General features: G+C 43.1%; 1 protein-coding gene across 4 annotated transcripts in view; it reads left to right on the forward strand.

The window, feature by feature from the left end:
• The window catches only part of actn4 (actinin, alpha 4), a 67,918-nt gene that overhangs the window by 20,340 nt on the left and 26,585 nt on the right, over nt 1-20,993 (forward strand). The window lies entirely within an intron of this gene.

Consider the following 20,993-nt stretch of genomic DNA (forward strand, 5'->3'; position numbering starts at 1 on the left):
AAAGCTGAAGTCCATTCACCATTTTAGTGACACTGCAGGCTGCATGTTTTTTCAAAGATTTATTTTTTGGGCTTTTTGTGCCTTTAATGGAGAGATAGGACAGTGGATAGAGTCAGAGAGAGAGAGAGTGGAATGACATGTGGGAACGGAGCCACAGGCTGGACCTGAGCCCGGGCTGCCCGCTTGGAGGACTATAGTGCCACTGCGCCACCAGCGCCCCGGCTTAAGCATGTTTTGTGGTGGTTCATTCATGTTAATTAATCCTGCAGCCGTAGATATATTAATTCTCTGTGCCATTTTCCATCCTGACAGAAACATGTTCACATGTCTGTCTTACACACCGCTGCCCTTAAATACCCCACATGCCTCACGGAGAGCTGGCATGGAAACAACACTGTACGCTTTGTGAAAAATAAAAAGTAGTAGTGTTTCCCTCCTGCCTCAAACTGATCAACAGCAGATCCACAGAACTGTCGCAGCAGCTCTGGAAAGATTCAGCCAGCGGTTTTCATAAAAGACCGACACAAACAGCTGACGCTTTCGCCCCTGCCAACCGCTGTCAGGCCTGCCAAGCTCCTGATTAGGACTGTTAGAAATATGCAAACACACACTCACATACGCGTGTGTGTGTAATGATAATAGTGACCTCAGCTCATTCAGTGATTGGAGAGCTCTGGTTTAGTAACGGGAGGTCAGGCTGATGACACACTCACTGGCTACTGCTGGCTGGAGAACAGCTGGAAATATGTCTGAGGTTGCGTCACAACAAGGTGACAGATAACGGCGAAGGTGAAAGGAGACTTCAGTGTTAAACAGTCACCGTCCTCCTGGTCGTGTCGGATCACTGTTTCTCTCCTCGCTGTGAATGTTTAACTTGATCTTTGTAAACATCTGAAGGTCATCACAACATGCTGTCAATCATTATGGAGCTGTCCCTGATGCCCACAACACATGAAGTAACACAGAGCTCATGTCCTGCTGTTGATGTGAGACTGGACGGGGTGAACCGGAGCTACTCTCTGGGGTCTTATGGGTCGAGAAACGATGGCGTTAGTGTCTGTAATGAACCCCCCCCTCCCCCGCTCACTGAAAAGGAAAGCCATGCCTGGAAGTTGTTCAACGCTAACCGGCGGCTTCACCACAATGATTGAGAAATGAGCGCTGTTAGCAGAGCCACATATCATCTGTCACACCATGATAGACGGAGGCTGCTGATTGGCTCTGAGCTTGGAGGCAGTGGAGTCCGTTATGACAGCGAGGGTCCTCACAAGGATTGTGAAAAGAAGGTCGTGTGTGTGTGTGTGTGTGTGTGTGTGTGTGTGTGTGTGTGTGTGTGTGTGTGTGTGTGTGTGTGTGTGTGTGTGTGTGTGTGTGTGTGTGTGTGTGTGTGTGTGTGTGTGTGTGTGTGTGTGTGTGTGTGTGTGTGTGTGTGTGTGTGTGTGTGTGTGTGTGTGTGTGTGTGTGTGTGTGTGTGTGTGTGTGTGTGTGTGTGTGTGTGTGTGTGTGTGTGTGTGTGTGTGTGTGTGTGTGTGTGTGTGTGTGTGTGTGTGTGTGTGTGTGTGTGTGTGTGTGTGTGTGTGTGTGTGTGTGTGTGTGTGTGTGTGTGTGTGTGTGTGTGTGTGTGTGTGTGTTGAAATGACGGCCCTGTTGACTCATTCAGTTTCAGTGCGTTTGAAACAGTTGGGACATTAGATTATAAAATAATGCGTCAGTTATTGCAACACCCTCGCTTGTTCTCAGTCACACACACACACACACACACACACACACACACATTCAGCCTTTCAGTGTGGCTTCAGGGAGTAAGGAGTGTGTTCAGTAAGAGGAGGAGTCAGTCATGTATTTATTAGTCCATGTGTTCATCTCAGTTTTGGGTGTTTGATTGTTGTTCTAATGAATGAGTTTTAATCCCTCTTTGAAAAAGTGAATAATCGTCTTTTAGCTTCATTATTGGACCATGACGACATTTTGATTCAACTACAGTTTGATATATCGAGCATTGTTTCATACTGAAGTTGTTTTAATACGAGCTCTTTTTTAGTTTCGTTCCTTTGGTGCGTTGATGATGCAATCAGCTCAGTTGTCAGATAAAATCACCTGGATGCTGGAAAACGTAAAAATGGACCCTAACGTCTTTTTTTCATGAATGAAAAGTCATGAAAAGAAGAAAATCCTGAACACTTCTCTTGCTAAGTATCACAAAGAACAATCACAAAGTTTTGAGAGCGACTGAAACGTTGTGATTTTTATTATAAATTGTTGATACTTAACAAGAGTAGTGTGCAGGATTTCTTTCTTTTCAAGTAATAGTTTGTCGCCTGACGTACATACTTTATGAGATAGTTGGACGTACAAACACCTCCTTTAAAAATAAATAAATCAATGAAATGTCAAAGAATTGAAATTTGATGCTCATCACGACCAAAGAGGCGTCTCAAATCACTTCTTTGGTCTATACACACACAAATCCAAATCTTCATAAATGTCACAGAAACTCATGAATGAACTCCAAGCTACACACTTCTGTAAAATGAGTGAACGTGTCGCCTTCAGAATACTGGTTAATTTTCATTTATTATTATTTTTGATAGGTGGACGAATCATTCTCGATCTGCTGTTGATGCAACAAAAAACATTTTGACCACATCGCCTCTCGCTCTGGCTGAATTATAATCACATTTAATAAAATCACAGATACATTCAGTGTGTAGCTTCATTTGTTGGTGTTAGTTTCTGTTTCCTGTTTGTGTATCTCACACTTCTTCATGACCACAGTGAGACCTTTATTCTCAGGCTGCTCTAATTAAAGAGCATTAAACTAAAAATAAACCGTCTTAAAGTCGACCTTTTCTCTCTTTGTAACTGAAGAAAAGTGAAGGCAGGTGTGAAATCCACAAACAGCTCAAAGTGACGACCAGTCACCTCTCACCTGCAGTTAGCGACACCTTCTCTTCAGCTCACCTCATTCACCTTTCTGCATGAGTCAGCACACTTATTTGAATCATCCTTCACTCACTTCCTGTGAACTTTCCTTCGTCGGGTGCATCGTCATGGCGACGAGGCGGCCATAAAGCTTCAGATCCACTTTTACGAGTTTGCTCAGCGGTTAATGTTTTACGTCCCGTACGGTTGCTTTTGGGCCGTCGTGCATTCCTGGAGAATGAACGTGGACATCCTCCCTCCCGCCCACGCTGCTGCTTCCTGTGCTCTGCCTCTGAAGACAGGAAGTGGAGAAGGCTGGCTGTGCTGATTGGCCGAGGAGGGAAAAGAAGTGATGGTGTGATATGAGAGAATCAGACACTCTGAGGGAAACACATGTTGATTCCCCAGTCTGTAATTATCTCTCTGTCACTGCTTCCTTTCTTCATTCAAGCTGCACTCAAAGTTTCCTCCAGATGTTTGTTCATCAGGATTTCTTTGCCATAATCCAGCAGCTCTACTTATTTTGGTTCTAAGACACTCTTTGTTCTTTAATCGTTCCTTATGATCCGATAAACAACAACTCAGACTTTCTTCAGGAGTGTGTTGATGCCATACAATCCAGTTATATTGAAACATGTTAGACAAACAGCTCTGAGCTCGTTATCAGTGTCAAATGTTTTTATCCCACACAGGAAGTGTGCGACAGTTAATGTTTCACTTCAAAATAAAAGTACAAAGAGAGGGTGCTGACATATAAGATTTTATTTTACTGGTCCAACTCCAGCAGACATTTGGGAAAATGTTGCTAGGTTTCCAAAGTTGGCTCCTGGCGCTAACGCTTCTCTGGGAGTGACGCTAAGATTTTAGCTTTGAATGCTAAATATTTGCTTTTACTTCAAGAAAACTTAAAAACTGATGGTGAGGAATTTTGTCCTGGCAACATCAGCAGCTCTTGACCTGAAATTGTTCCCTCGATGGGACCAGTCGGATAACCACTCCTCCACTATTGTTGATCTCACAAGTCTTGTCCTTTCTGGATTTTGATTGGCCGGTGACAGATAGTGACGAGCACAGCGGTGTTCCAATGTTGAGAGCAACAGAGAACAGCTGACACTTCCGCTTAGGATACAGAGACCTAAAAATGCTGGACTGCATTGATTTTGGATGGTAAACAGGTAGATACGTCTTTAATGGACACAGGTTCTAAGTCCTGATTATTTCAAATTTGAAATAGGTTTTAACAGTTTCTCTTATAGTCCAAACTGTAAATATGTAAATCAACCAGCTGGCTGTATGTGAAAGAATAAAGAGGACTTCTTTTGCTTTATTTGGCCGACAGAAGAAACGACGCAGGGAGAGAGAGAGGGTGGGCATGAGATGTAACAGAGGTGGTCAGTTTGAAATCAGTCATGTTTGATAATCATTGAACTCCCAAGAGGCTTTGCAACTTGGAAGTAGATCAAAGCTGACTCGGGTTTTTTTTAACCCCAGTGTGTAAAACTCGACTTTTTGGTGGTCACAATCTCAGACTCTCCACTGGACTGTGTTATTTATCTGATCCACTCGTAAGAGCCACTTCAATGTCCTTTAGTCAAGTGTCCGAGGGGAAACTTCTCCAAAACACTTCTTCAGATACCTTCAGGTTTAATGAGGGAGGAGAAGTTACGAGCTGCACTTACTGTGAGGAGGAGATCATCAGTTTCTAAACGACACACACACACACACACACACACACACACACACACACACACACACACACAGCATTGATCACTGGAGGAAAAATGTGAGATAAGGGTGGAGAGAGGAAGATGATGATGAAGGTGAGAGGAGGAGGAGAGAGTGAAGATGAAGCAGAGAGGGAGTCAGAGGGAGGAAGAACATAGCTGACATTCCTGACGTCTCTGTCATGTTCAGCAGGGGTGACACTCGTCCATCTGCCGCTATGCTCTCTCTCTCTCTCTCTCTCTCTCTTTCTCTTTATTCCCTCTCTCTCTCCTCTCTCTCTTTCTCCTCTCTCTCTTTATTCTCTCCCTCTCTCTCCTTCTCTCTCTCTTTATTCTCTCCCTCTCTCTCCTTCTCTCTCTTTCTCTCTCTCTCCTTCTCTCTCTCTGTCTCTCTCTCTCTCTCTCTCTTTCTCTCCCTCCCTCCCTCTCCCCCCTCTCTCTCTCGCTCCTCTCTCTCTTTATTGTCCTCTCTCTCTCCCTCTCTCTCTCCTCTCTCTCTTTATTGTCCTCTCTCTCTCTCTCTCTCTCTCTCTTTATTGTTCTCTCTCTCTCTCTCCCTCTCTCTCTTTATTGTCCCCCCCTCTCTCTCTCTCTCTTTCTCTCCCTCCCTCCCTCTCTCCCCCCCTCTCTCTCACTCCCTCTCCCTCTCTCTCGCTCCCTCCCCCCCTCTCTCCCTCTCCCTCCCTCCCTCTCCCCCCCCCCCCTCTCCCTCTCCCTCTCTCTCACTCCCCCTGTCGTCCCGTCGCTCCCCTGCAGACGACAAACTGAACAGAAATGTTTGTTGTTTTAGCTGAAGTGGGCGGAGACTTCCTCTATAAGACGACACAGCGAGATCCAGGCGAGACAACAAAAAAACCTTTTGATTTGTCCTTTGCAACAATAGATTCATTGCAGGGAGGGAGGGGGGGGGGGGCAACCATGCACATCTGGAAAGCTCTGATCCATGACAGTGGCATGTGGACCTGTGTTTTTTCTTTTGTGTTTGTGGAGCTTTAGTTTACATTCAGTTCATTAAACGTTCACTTCACCATCCAGTGTTTACCTTCACTCTCTCTCTCTCTCTCTCTCTCTCTCTCTCTCTCTCTCTGAAGAGGAGACCCCGTTCCTGATCCCAGATCAAACACTTCTTAGAGAGTCTCTTCTCTTTCTCTTTGGCCCCTCTTTCCTCCATTTGATCCAGGAAGAGTCACAGCGCCTCATTAAATCTCCCTCAAGCCCCCCCGCACAGAGCCGTCACTGAAGCATTAAAGTCAATGACAAAGAGATTAAACACAACAAACTGACGACTGTAACTCGTCCCCTCTGCTGCTCCTTTCGTACCAGGGGAACTTGGATGAAGTCTTGCATACAGCTAAAAGAGGCTCGGCTCATATATTCAAGTTCGATTTATACTGAACACCTTAAATATTGAAATGAAACTCTGATAACGTCTCTGCTTTAACGCGCTGGGTGGGATTTGTCCTCGCTGACTCCTCCAGCTTATCGCTTCAACAGTTTGACTTTTAAGAAAGAGGGATTTTCTTAAAGAACCGGAGCGATCACACATACTTTAGAGGATTAATATTTAATCTGCAGGTGATTTCTTAAGCCCAAAGTTTTGTCTGTGAATGAAGCACATGCAGAGGGGGTGAGCTGTACAAGGGTTCAGGTCTAATGAAGAAATGAATAATAATAATAATGATGATGAACATGATCACACACTGAAACCCAGAGGAGGATGAAGGCAGAGAGAAAGGAGAGAGAGACGCTTCATTTCAGAACAAACATCATTACGGGGGATTAAGAAATGAGCTCAGGGATTTGTGGTGGACGGAGTCAATATTCAGTTATGTAACTTTACGATGTGCACAAAGTCAGCACAGCAGGGTGACATGGCCTCACATGATTGGTGCAAAGTCAGAGGGTTGGAGGCCCAAGAAGAAGAAGAATGGTCGATGAATGTACAGACAGCAAACGGGGGAAAGCAGCCATCAGAGGATCAGGATTTATTTCCAAGTGGGTTGAGACTTAGGGGGACTTTTATTTAATGGGAGTGGCATGGTTGTCACGACAACAGAATTTTAAACTTTGATTTTAAAATAGTAAAAATCAAACTGTATTTACACTAATTATGTTACCATGGCAACATAGATGGCAGTCCTATAGGTACCCAATGTTGGGTAAATTTTACCAAACTAAAACAAAAAATGAAAATAAAAGATGACTGAAGATCTGACGTCTTTGTCAAGCTTTGTTGCTTTTTGATCATTAAAATATCAGATTGTATCGTTTTTAATACGTGTGTAGTAAATAAAAATCAATGTAACAAACAATTTGACAACTTTAGGGCGTGTTTTGTTACATCAGAGTCGTGAGTAGGATCAGTTTAGCAAACCTTAATGCAGCCACGCGGATAAAAGTGATTTTCTTTAAATTAATTTCTGACCCAACTCGTCCCGTTTTAATCCATTCCCAAACCTTTTCCACATCTTAGCACAGGATGCACAAACATTTTCTTCAGAGTATCTTTCTGGTTTTTTTTTGAGCATGTTTGCAAAAAAAACAAATCATCAGTCTGTAGCCTACCTGGTCTCACTAATCACCTCCTTTAAAGTTGCTCTTAATGCTGACGATAAAAAGTCTCCACGTTGGTGTCAGATCAGTGACGCCTCATTAATTCACCACATGTGGATTTAACAGAAGAAGAAGGTTGTGTTGTGGGCAGCTGAGCGGGTCAGATACCTGCTCTGTGCAGGGCTCTGTTACATCACCGACTTCATCATTCAGTGCACGTTTTAAATCCTGGAAGCTTCCCCTGAATTCTTCTGTCAAAACGCCAGAGTTAAAATAAAACAAACATGTCCGACAGCAGGAACAAGACGCTGTAGTCTGTCGTCCTGAATACGATCACGCAGGTAAATATAAATCCATGATGTCGATGTTTCTGTTAGAAAAAAAACAAAAATATTTCTACATCAATCGATCATTTATTCATAAAGTAGAAGAGTTAATTTTCTCCTTCATTGAGTTTGTATAAAAAAACAAATGCTTCTTCTGCTCTTTGTGTGTGTGTGTATGTGTGTGCAACCTATTTTTGGATCATCAAGGACTTATTACCCCACACACAGACACACACACACACACACACACACAGAGGTCTCTGTCAGCACAGTGCTATCCGACCCCTGGCCGGACTCTTTGAGCAACAAAGACAGGAAGAGGCATAAATAAATGAACAAATGACCACACTGCTTGACACTTTACCCCCCCCCCCCCCCCCCCCCCCCCCTCCCGTTTCACCTCCCACTCCTCTCTTCCTCCCTCCCTCCCTTATTTCCTCCCTTATCTCCTTTCTCCCCTCCGTTAACGCTCCCCTCGGGTCCCTAAAATCCACCAGACAGCTGCTGGTTAGTTTGGACTGAAGGTGCTAAGACTTTGTAATCGGACATAAACCATGAGGGCAGATCATCGTCTCCCCTGGGGAGGGGGTGGGGGGGGTGGAGGGGGGGGATACAGAAACAGTGATGTAAACAAGTCTCCTCAGTCTGCTGGGATTACTCCATGTGCTCTTGTACGACCCTTCCTCTCCTGTCTCCTCTTCCTCGTCTTCTTTGGGGGCTGCACACAATACAATAGTCTCTTTATGTTTCTCTCTTTGGGATTAAATGTCCTGATAACTCATCAACATCCTCCGTTTTCCAAACAGCTTTTTGACCTTCTTATCCCTCATTCATGTTTGATCCCTCATTCGCTTGAACTTGTGAATGAGCAGACATTTTGAAATCACAGTCATCCCTCAGCAGTGGTTGGAAAATTAAGAAAATATTGACTCAAAGGACTCGTTTGTATTCAGCTAGTCACTATAAGGATTGTTGTCATGATAAAAGAATTACATTTTTTTTTTATCATAAATCACCGGCAAACTCCGGCACGCTGTCTAACTAGCAGAAAGTTGTTGGCAACATTTCGGTGAACACATTGCCGATGTGTTTGAGCACTTTAGACGGCCCTCTCTCTCTCTCTCGCTGGCTGAAGATCTGTAGTTGTTGTTTTTTTTAAGCTTTTGTACTTTTTCATTATAGAGTTAGCAAATGTCTCGCTTCATAAAAATGTAAACTCGTGCAAATTCACACATTTCCTTGTCTGTGTGAATTCAAATCTTTTTTTAAATTTTTTTATTTAAGTTTTGTCTGTAATTGTTTTTTGCTCCCACACACTTTTGTAGTCCAAATATAATATCTTAAAGTCCTTCACCAATCACGGCTTACCGCTACAAGTGCCACAAAAACAACAGAGTGAAAATAACATCTTCAGCTCTTACCTTCTTACTAACAAAGATTTGATTTAAAAGTCAGCCTTGGAGCACTTTTTACATTTCACACTTCATTTCTCACCAGTGTTCTTCAACAACTTTTTTTCTTTTTTTCTTCATGGTGTTTGTTGTCTTTGCTTGTCTTCTTCCTCTTTCCCACATTCATCACTTTCCCACTCCTCCTCCTCCTCCTCCTTCCTCTCTTCTTCATCTCCTAACTTCCTCCTTTCCTCCCCCCTTTTGCATTTCCTCTCCCCCTCCTCTCCTACCCTCCTCTCCTCTCCTTAATCCTCCCTTTCCTTTGTTTCTGTGAGCTGCAATGTGGAGCCCCCCCCCTCCCCCCCTCCTGATCCAGCGTCTGGCTGATCGCAGTCGATGGAGCTGGTTGAAAACTGTCTTCTGTGTTAAGTTGTTGACTCACATAATGGCACATCTGAGGGGCATCAGGCCGGCCAAGAACCACACACACCAATTACATGTTTGTCAGCCTCCTCTGGGAGGTGTGTGTGTGTGCGTGTGTGTGTGTGTGCGCCTGCGGTGAAAGATTGTCCCCACATCATAGCTTTCTTTACTGCCTACCTGTCAGCACATGCAGCAAGAGGGAGGCTCCCTCCGACTGTGTGTGTGTGTGTGTGTGTGTGTGTGTTAATGATCACCTGTCCAGACTTGAGAGGATAATGAGAGCAGAACAACCTCTGCAGCAGAGCCCTGCTTCGTCTTTCCTCCTCCTCTTCTCTTCTCTTCCCTCCTCGTTGTCTTTATTCATGATTATCCGTCCTCTGGTGGCCACTCGTGTTTCCGACATGAACATCTTGGCCGGCTTCTCTTCCTCTGTCGATCCACTGCTCTTGGCTTCAGCTCTGCATTCCCCTTAATCTTTTATCATTCATCATTTCTGAGTCAGAGATTTTTGCCAATCATGTGTGTGTGTGTGTGTGTGTGTGCATGTGCATTTGGACATCAACACTTTCCCAAGGCAGCGCCAAAACATTCAAACAGCTGTTCAATCGTTTAGCAGGAAGGACGCTGGTTCTTCTTTTCAGGCCTTCACTTGACAAACACAACACAACACACACACACACACACACATGCATGACGCTCTGTGAACCCTCCCAGGTCTCGGTGTGTGTGTGTGTGTGTGTGTGTGTGTGTGTGTGTGTGTCCTCTGAGGGACGGTGTCATGTTCTTGCTCTGTGACTGTTGAGCGGTGCAGCCTCGACAGTAGCGGGCTGCAGATCCTCTTACACCTCTCTGTTATATGATCTGAGCTGCATGGAACCAGAGAGCACAGGAATCCACACTGAAGCTATTCTCTCTCTTAAGTGTCTGAGTTTTTAAGGATGTTTTGGTCCGAAGAATTAGTTTGACTCTAGCCTGGACTTAATCGAGTTACACGCCACATATGTGTAAATTCATAGCAGCCATGCCTGAATGTTATTAACATTATAAGGCGGCGGTGACATGCTTATTTCATTTCAAGAGTTGCATCATCTGCATTAGCTCAGTGAACTAGAAGTGTTCATCATTTTAAAATATAGGAAGAGGAATACATCATACTGGAATGTTTTACATTATAGTGCATGTAAGGAGCTATTATTCAGATCCAGAAATGTGTAAAAAAAGATCCACAAATGTGTAAACTAATCTGCAAATATGTAGACCAATTTCAAAATATTTACTTATTTATTAATTGCAGTGAACTGTATTTTCAGGATTTACAGCTGAAAAAGTTCACTGCCATTCATAAATAAGTAAATATTTTGAAATTGGTCTACATATTTACAAATTAGTTTACCCATTTGTGGATCTTTTTTTACACATTTCTGGATCTGTGTACGCATATTCAAATAGTTTTGCCACAATAATAGCTCCATATGCATGGGACTACTAAACCTAACATGCTTCCAAACAGTGATACAGTTTAAGTGTCACATTAACAATGTTATTTCTAATAGTTAAAGTGACATGTTTTTGGTTTTGACCCACCTGGTGAAGCATCAAAGTTAGACTTCATAAAGTCATGATGTTTGTCATGTGACAGCTGAAAGTATCCAGTTTCACAATAAACACAAAACACATTGCATGCTGTGATTTTTACATTTGTTAATTTTAATCTGTTGTTTAGTCTTGACTAAAAAAGGAGCTAGCTTCTCTCATCTGGTGCAAAATGCTGCAGTTTAACTCTGAAACAGAGAATCTTAAGATACCGCTGAGTGGACATGGGGCCGTGCATGTGATCGCTATGTGATTGTTACTACAAACCCTTTACGAGAGTCTGAATTAACACAATAAATAAGAGAGCAGTGTCTTCTCATGTGCACACTGACCCACTGGATGGAGACTTGAGTTTAATGCTCATGCTCACACACACTGTTCTGATTCACTCACATGAAGCTAATGCTAGCTTTCAGCTACCCTCCCATGATTTCATGCTGCCTTAGTGCTGAAGAAAAAGAAGCTTTTGTGTATATTTCTAGAACACATGATGCAATTGAAGTTGATATATAAAACATGAAGAACAAGAGAATAGATAGATATATAACTGTGAATTATAGTGAATATGCACTCTTTAGTTTTTCTTGTACCTCATCGTTGAAGTTGTAATTTGGTTGACAAAAGCTCAGGCGATGTTTTAGTAAAAGTCGAGGGCTGGTTGAGTTAGCGTTCCATAATTACGACGTGCCTGCGTCTGCATGTGTTGACATGAGAAACGCTCTTAAACTGAGCCTGTCTGCTCTGCATGTCGGAGAATAGAGTCTGACCTGTGCTCTGCAGCGTTTGAAGCTAAACAGTGTGTGACAGTAGTTAGCAGAGCTGCTCTTGTCGCACGCCACAGCCCTTTTTTAATTGGCCTGCCTCTAAGAATAGGAGGCCTTGTGTGTCAGGCCAGGCCAGGCCAGACCAGTAGCTGAGCTTTATTCACAGGGCCAGGCCAGCATGGTGTGGGCAGCAGTTTGGTCTGGTGCAGCCCCAGTCCAGTCTTAGTACGGCCCAGTCCAAGTTCTCTGTGGTTTAACCTCCAGCCAGCAGGTCCTCATATAACTGTTTTTAACTAGCAGCAGCAGCAGCAGCAGCAGCAGCAGAACAAACCTGCATTCTGCTGCTGCTTCACTTTTACTCTTTCATTCGTCGTCCCCTGCTCATGCTTCTCATTCATTCAACACCTTCATGTTGTTTGGTTTAACCAGTCACCAGGTAATAATATGACTTGATTTAGAGGTGGGCGATATGGGAAAAATATCATATCACAATTTTTTTCATACTGATCTTTAGACAAATTTATAAGTTACTGACCAGTTCAACCAAACGTATTTCCCTGTAGGCCTATAATGTTTTTAAATGCACAAAACTGTGAGGTCTCCCATCCAGAACATCTTTAGCAACAGAAATGTCTTTCCCTCGATTTGATCAATATTTATGCACAATTCGAAGGTTTTCTGCACCACTTTGAAATTCTGATTTAGTTATGTGTCCTCTTTTTATGTTCATGATCGTATGCTCTGGTAGTGTGCTTCCAGAAAGTCCTCCTCTTTAGCTTTTCCTGTTTCTCTAAATTGTTATATTTTCACTCTCTCAGGATGTTGCAGCAGCGTTGTTGTTGATGCTCTATTTGAAGATTTCGATCTGCAGCAGAAGCACACAGTGTGCAGGATGAACAGTGCGAGCCTAATTAATTCAAACCACACTCTCTAAAAAGTTCAAATGATCAGTGTGCAAAGTGTTCACAGAAAGTTGTTTGAGCAGCTTCATCTCATAATAGAATCTGGATGTAGCGGGGAGAAAGATTAGATTAAGCACATGTCCTGGCCGTGTGCAGAGAGAGCCTGTGTTCTGAATCTGCAGGTTATGTGTGAGTGTATAAATATGTGGGAGACCTTGGGTGTTAGACTGTGAGAAGTGCTGAGAATAAATGAATCACGTCGATGTAGACCTTGAATCAGAGAAAATGTGTTGCTGTGTGTGTGTGTGTTGCTGTGTGTGTGTGTTTGCATCATCACTGGCTGTTCCCGGTATTCACTGTGTCACTTCTATGAAAGATATAATCAAATCTGATTTGACACAAGTGAGAAGGTGTTTGTTGAAAGTATGTTTGGTTTCTTTTGGTCGGTGAAAGAGCGCCTGTCGATGAGGAACGAGACGAGCTGCCACACAAACAGCCTGTCATGTGCAGAGTCTCTTTCAGAGTGAGCTCACCAGGGAAGGAAAAGGGTGTGTGTGATAAAGACAACACACACACATACACACACATTTACACAACTGACGTCATGCAGAGAAATGTTTGCCAGTTGAGCAATAACAGTGTTCAACTTGAATCATTCTTCTCAGGTGTAGGAAGACACACCCTGAATGTGTGTGTGTGTGTGTGCGTGTGTGTGTGTGTGTGTACTCTTGAGAATAAAGCACCTATATAGTCAGAAAATTGCCTATGCATTAGGAAAATGGGTGTGGGGATAATTGGTGTGTGCATGCTTTGAATCTATAAATAGAGTATCAGAGAGCTGTACACTGGTGTGTGTGTGTGTGTGTGTGTGTGTGTGTGGCAAGATGTAATTTGTGTGTCTCTTGAGCACATTCTTGTCTAAGGTGTGGCGTCCATGTTTGTTCGCTTGTTAAAGATGTTTTATTTGTTTTGTAAGGATAGGGGGGGGATTTGAAAATGTCACATCATCATCGTCCTTAAAAACACACAACTGAGATTTATAATGTGACTCAGGTCATTAAAATGATGTTTGGACTGCGGTCTGAGTTAACTCTGATGAACTTGAGGTTGCACATAAAACATTAAGACTCATGTAAGCAGATAAAGGTTTTAGGTGTGGCTCTGAATAGAGAGAAACAGGAACAGTTATCTAATCCTAGTGTTTACCAGATTTAAGTCTGGAACATCTCAACACCACAATCAACGTATCACAAGTGTTACTAAGACCCACAGAGATGACCCCAATGTCATCACACCCATAGTGTTTGAATGGTTTAAGTCGCATTCACACGATTGATATCTGAACCCTGACCTTTGACCCTGTAAGCACAGTAAGAGATCAGAGTTGAAAGACTGCTGAGGTCATCCTGATGACTCCCGTACATGTGCTCATATATATATGTGTGTGTGTGTGTGTGTGTGTTTGAGAAGAGAGATCAAACAGCTGACCCCATTAGACCCCATTAAGCTCCCTCTCCGTCTCACACTCGTGCAGCAGTAAAGCAGTGTGGAGACAGTAGTATATCTGCCAGAACGCTAAACTACTACCAGACGCGCGCACACACACACACACACACTCTTCACAGGTCACAGAGAATCCTGCACCCTGATGACCTGAACGCTCAAACACCCATGTGTCCCTCTTCAGCTTCACATCAGCACTGTTATAGATGTTTACACACATTGCAAAATTTCAGGACCGCCCGCTCCATGTTGGAGTTGGAAAAAGAGTCCAACACTAGATGACAGTTGTTGTTTTTGCCCTTTTTATATCAACATATAATTGGACATATTCAGAGTATCAGCGAGTGCGTGGAAAAGAGTGTGGAGCGTCTTGCATGGAGATCGCACCGGTCCCGTGATTTAAAGTCATAATCTCCGCCCGCTTGCTCACTGAGAATCCATATTTTTCCTGCATGGGTCATACAACTTCAGCTGTTTGTGTTCACACATGCAGCTCACTCCTAAAACCACAAGATTTTTTTAGGAGTTTTTTCATCAGAGTCGGAGTTACCCTCTGACCTTGAGTCTTCAAATCCACAGTTGGCGTCTAAATCTGAATTTTTGAATGAATGAAACCTTTATTGCCCCTAGGGGAATTTGCCTTGCACAGAGAGCATAAAAAACACAATACAAACAAACATTTACAGGACAGCACATAAGAACACATAAAAACACACTGAAGCATCACATGATTCAATGAGGGATTTCAGCAAGTTAAATAAAGTGCAGAGTGCCGAGTTCGTCCTGTAGAATCAGTTCTTATTAAGCAGCTGAATACTGCGCGGTACAAAGGATGTAATGCCTCTTTTAGTCCTCATCCTGGGCATTCTGTACCTGCGCCCTGAATTCAAGAGTTCATACTCTGACCAAAGGGGGTGCAGAGGGTCAGCTGTGATCTTGATGGCTAAAGTCAGTGTGTACCGGTCTGTCTGGGAAGCAAACGTACAGCATTTCTTTCCTGTTTCTTCTGATTATCAACAAAAACTTGATGCTGTGAAATGAATATCTTCCCTACAAAACGCCACACATGGGATGGATATGTTTGTGCATCAGCTGTAGCTACATCATGATTATTTAAAGTCTTTGGTTTATCTGTCGTTAATATGTTTAAAAACTGCCAAAGCAGCTTAAACATCTCCTCCTCGTCGTGATCACATGTGAAGGTTTAAAGCGTTACGTTCCAGCGGTGATGATAACTGAGAGGATGTTCTTCACTGTACAGCGGTTACAGCAGTTATGTAATAGATACCCGAGGATAAGAGCTTCATGCCTCCAATGTAAAACCTTCTTAACACTCACAGAGCCAGCTTTGCCTCGGCTGCTTCCCACACAGCCTTCAGCTTGTTATGTGTGTCCTGAGCTCAGGTCAGAAATCCTCCCCGTCTCAAAACGTCTGAACTGATGTTTGTGTAGCCAACACAGAGCGCCAGCTTTAACAAGGCTTCACTTCACCCCGTCCTCTTCGCTTCATTAACTCGCTGCAAAGAATTAGGGTCAGCTCACTTTTCATTTCACAAAGTTGATGACCTTCAGAATCATTTCATGGTGCAACTTCACCGACCTTCAAGATGCATCACTCAAAATACATCAGCAGGGATTTTACATTAAAGGCTTTATATGTGATTTTTTGATCCAGCAGATGTCGCCCTTGAGCACCAGCATGAAATCAAAACAACTGGCGCTGCATTGTTGTGTTAGCATGCTAATGCTAGCGATCTTTATTATGCTCGTATCTTCACACTGCATGTAAATTTACCTGAAATGAGCGTGATCTAGAAACACAGTTAATCAGTGAGTACAGTATGTTATTCTTCTTTTCTCTAGTCCCTCAATTAAACAACTTTTATTCACGAGGGGAGGAGTCAGCCGGCCGTCCTGGCGATGTAAACAAAGTGAAGATAGGACTCTGAAAACTCTGAAAACATCACAGACAGTGGGACTCGGGTGTTACACCCATTGTAGACAGTCATGACTCACAGAGTTATTTTCAGAGGATAGACTTGATTTCTACATTTAAGTGTGAATAATCACATATTAAGACTTTAACTCACCACCCAAAAAACTGGGCAATTTAAATTAAAAGTAGGTTTTCTGCCCATGTCGGGAAGCTTCAGTCCTATAAGCTGGCGTCCTGGGTTCGAATCCAACCTATGGCTCCATTCCTGCATGTCACCGCCCACTTTGTCCTTCCTCGATTTCTGACTCTATCCTCTGTCCTATCTTTAAAAAGAAAAGCATACAAATCCAAAAATATACCTTAAAAAACTCAGATTTATAACATTTCTGGTTCTAAATGGTTATCTGGTATTGTGTTATTTAAAGCAGCTACATTAACTCGTAACAAAGTGAACCAGACTCCATTGATTAAAAAAACAGAAGAGAGTTTCTGCTTTATTATGCCTGCTCAGTTTATTTGTGTTATTATAGGACTCTTAAGTTAACAAGCAGTAAACAAATCGACCTCCTGTTTGAGGGGTCAAATGAAAGTTCTTCATTTGTGCTTTTAACAGGAATAAGTTTATATCTCTGGAGTGATTTTATATTATATTATATCTGTTATTTTGAGAGTCAGAGTTTGGACCTTCTTTGCCGAGTTGTCCCAGAGGATTACTTTGAAATCATTTCAGTCCATTTCCCCAGCTGCTGGCTGAACGTCCACGAAGCGTTTCCAAAGACTTTTTGTATCTATGAAATATTTAAACGCCCAAAATATGTCCAAATAGGACCCAGCCCGACCTTGAATATTTGATAATAGTTGTTTGTAACGTCTCAAGCTGAATGACTTCAATCTGAGCTTTATTGAAAAATGAATGCCCGACTGTCCTCAGATATCACATGATGATAAGTGAATCAGTGTCGCAGTGTTGAGAGATAACGGACAGGAAGTACACGCAGCAAGATGGAGGAAGTTTCAGAGTGAGAGAGTAAAATGTTTAAAAGCAGAATTGTTCCATCTGCTTTTTTTTTTTTTGCTTCAGCGTGTTCCTGTCTCAGTCTGAGCTGTAATCTGTGTGTGTGTGTGTGTGTGTGTCTGTGCTCGCTCCAGCCTCACAGCAACACCACACCTTGATGTCCTTGAATGACAGCAGATACGCTGAGGCATGCTGCATTTCCCCCCCGCACAAAAAAAACCCATCTGAACAGAATTCAGCAGAGGTTTTATTGTTCTCAGAACAGCCTGATGGACAGTCGGCTGTCACGATACCATCATCTCAATCCTTCCTGCACATTCTTTCTTTCCCTTCGACAGCTTTTGGTGACATTAACTCCTGAAGATCTGAACTTTTTTTTAAGCTTTGGTTCCTTTTGATATTATAAAATCTGACCAAACAGAGATTGTATCTTTTTTTAAACAACATGACAACATTTCACTGGCCTGCTCACAGGGCTCGATCAGACTCTGCTGATAAGAGGCTGAAGTGTCCTTTGAAGGGACAGCTTGGGGGTCTTTGCCTGTGACCCTGCAGGGCGGGGATGAAAGCGTGTCGTCTTTGTGATCTGCAGCGTTGTGTGTGCAGGTCTGAACCTGTCGCTGGTTGTAGTTTCTCTGCAGCTCGTCACCACTCCCAGCAGCCTCCGTCCTGATTGAAAGCTGCACTCTGATGCAGTTCACGTTCACAAACACGCTCTTTAAATCTGTGAGCGGTGGTCTGAAGGTTGGGGGTTTGATGCCCAGCTCCTGCAGCGTGCAAATATGTATGAATGGTGTTCTTGATTTGTACTTTGCCTGACATTGTGTTGTTTCTATTTTTGTCTTTTTCTGTTCCGTCTTGGACTTTTCTTTTTTTTTTTTTATAATTTAATTTGTGTGGATTTTAAATTCATGTTTGTATGAGTGGACCCCAGGAAGAGTAGTCGCTACTTAGGTAGTGGCTAATGGGGGATCCAAATAAACAACAATGGGATTAGTAAGTGATGGACTGGTGTGTGAACGGGGTGAATGTGTGTCATATAAACATTGTAGGAAGCACTCTGAGGGTCAGGTGACTAGAAAAGTGCGACCTGAGAACAGTCCTTTTTACTAAGTTCAGTTTGATTACTGGACAGTCAGCAGCTCGAGACATGGCAGCATTTCATCGGGTTGTTATATCCACTTTGATTGACAACAACATTTAATCTGTTTTTTTTAATCTTGCATCCATATCGTCTTCTCTTGCTTTAAAGTAAATTTGATATTTCTGTTACTCCTTCCACCTCCACATGGACGAGCTACTCGACTCGTGTACAGCGTCTTTAAACCATCGACGTTAAGCGACAGTAACTTCTGTTTGAAGATGTTGAAGTCTTGGGTTAGTAACTTTAAACACAACGTACCCTCTCCTCTGCCTGAGCCGTGCTGGAAGGTTGACTTTGTTTTTTCAGTTTTGAGTCGGTGACTGTGATGAAGCTGCTTCTCTCCGATTGTGCTAAACTGAGCTGAAGCTTCCTGTCGTTGCCGTGCCATTTCCTGCTGCATTGTTGTTAAATCTGAGTGTGTGTGTGTGTGTGTGTGGGGGGGGGGGGTACAGGGGGGCATTATCTTTCCACTCCCCCTCCCTCCTCACTCTTGCTCCCCTTTACTCTCTCTGTATGTCTGTTTGTTTATCTGAAACGTATCCCCCCCTCCCCTTCCCCCCTCCTCTCCGTCCTCACAGTGGGTCCTGGTCCTGGTCCGGTCTCAGGATGGGACCCCCCCTCCTCTCCCTCCCTCTCTCTCTCTATATATACATGTATGATTGTGTGTTGGGGGCTGGTATGGGACGGTCTGGGGGAGGGTCACAGAGCCAGAGTGGGCTGCGGAGGGGAGAGCACAGGGGGCTGAAGGGTGCTATTATCCACGAGGCTCAATGGGCGCTTTGTGCCGGTGGTCACAGTGGGCCAGTGGGGAGAGGGGCAGGGCAGCGAGCAGCGCCCTGTCATAATGTTTTTTCTTTTTTTACACCGAGCAGGAGGGGCAGACAGAGAGGAGGTGGAAGAACACTGAGAGTCATTTAGCTGATTTTATATTTCTGTCAAACACAGAAAGTGTTACATGTGTGATGTCATCAATTTAGAGTCCACGAGTTTCTAATGACACCACAATGAATCCTCGTCTTCTTCACTCGTGTGATACAATTATTGAATCGATGTTTTTTTCTAATTTTGATATTTCAATTAAAAAAAAAAGGTTTGAGCGCTCTCCAGAGATTTCCTGTTAAATTGCCTCACTGCGTCACTCCTCACGTCGGCTTCTCATCACATTTTACGTTTAAAAAATAAATAAAAAGTGTGATAGGAGGCGACTCGAGAGGTGACAAGCCGACTCCCTGAGAGCGTGCTCGATGCTTGAATGAATCGTGGGATTTGACCACACTCAGCACTCAACCACTTCCTGGAAACACGCCCACAAAGTCGACCAGAAAGAGTCTGCTAAAGATGTTTAATGTGCAAAGATGATACAACTGAAGGGAAACTGAAAATCCTCCTTAAAGCTTCTGAACTGACAACATGACACTGATATAAAAACCTTTGAATGAACATTTCAGCAGGCGTCTGCATTGTTAAAAAAAGACCGTTTATTCCACATTCCTGCTGGAGATTTAACGTCTGCCTTCCTTATTTCTCCCTCCACATTCTGCATGTTCCCTCTGAAGATATTCACTGTTCTGTTCAGTGAAACAACACAAAGCTCTCTGTGCTTGGTGCTGGTTAGAAGTCGTTTCCCTTGCAGGACGTCGTGACATTTCAAAGATGCCAGTTTGTCAATGTGAAATACGAGCACCAGCCCGACATTCAACATGTATTTTTGGTCGCTTGGCATTTTTACGCTCTTCCCCTAAATTATGTAAGAAGCCAGAAAAAAAAAAAAAAAAGCCTTGCCGTGTTTGGACACGTTGATTGATGATGTGCCATAGCTGAGATTTCTGCAGCGTGGCGTGACAGTCCCGTGCCCTCGTCGCTGCAGAGCGCTCCCAAAGTTCACAATCAAATGATATGAAGAACTCAAACGTGGAGGCCAGGCAGATACTGATGTGCGTCTGTGATTTGTTTTTTTGCCATCAGGATGTTGAATCACTCTGATCTCAGATGTTTGACTCGTCTCCTTTTTAGAGATCAACGGTCGAGTTTCTCATAAACCTCTGGAAGCGTCAGGCTTTGAATCTTTGATCTTTTTAAAGTTGTCAACATTTTGGACGCAATTCTTTTTGATACCAGATGTTGATCTGACCTCTGTTGTCTTAATGATCGATAGCATCGCAAAGTACTGAAGCTGCAGTCATCATGATTTATCCAAAGCTGCCGAGAGAGAGAGAGAGAGAGAGAGAGCTGCAGTTTGTCTTTTTGGTTTCTCATAAAAGATCCCAAAGTATTTGTGTTATTCAAACTGTCAAAACTTAAAGGTGGAAGATATTATTGAGTATCAGCTGCTCAGGACTTTGATATTTGTTGCCATGGTATCGAAAAACAGTTACGATGTGATTCAATGTTTTTCTAATATTGTAACAGAGTTTGGATTACTGGTAACGAGACAACCCAGTTTAGTTTCATCTCACAAAGACGAGGATATGTTTCCTGTTTGGGACCACAGGAAGGTTGTCAAAATGTTTCATAATTACATATTTGGAATACTTTTTATACACACTGATTCAGAACAACACATTCACTGTTTTTTTAAATGACTGATAGTTTTCAGCTTTAGATTAAAACACACGGATCATCTGTCGTATTTTTAACCAAAAGATGGAGAGCGAGAGCGATGGGAAATGTTCCGATACTGAAATGTTTGCAATGCAGACAGTTAGCTTGACATTTTTGGTAATGAATAAAAAGGAAATGACCCAAAATTAGCAGACTTCGACTTCTGTTCCCATGGTAACAAAAGAGGGATTTATAT

Source organism: Labrus mixtus, chromosome 9 (assembly GCF_963584025.1).
Source record: "Labrus mixtus chromosome 9, fLabMix1.1, whole genome shotgun sequence".
NCBI lineage: Eukaryota > Metazoa > Chordata > Actinopteri > Labriformes > Labridae > Labrus > Labrus mixtus.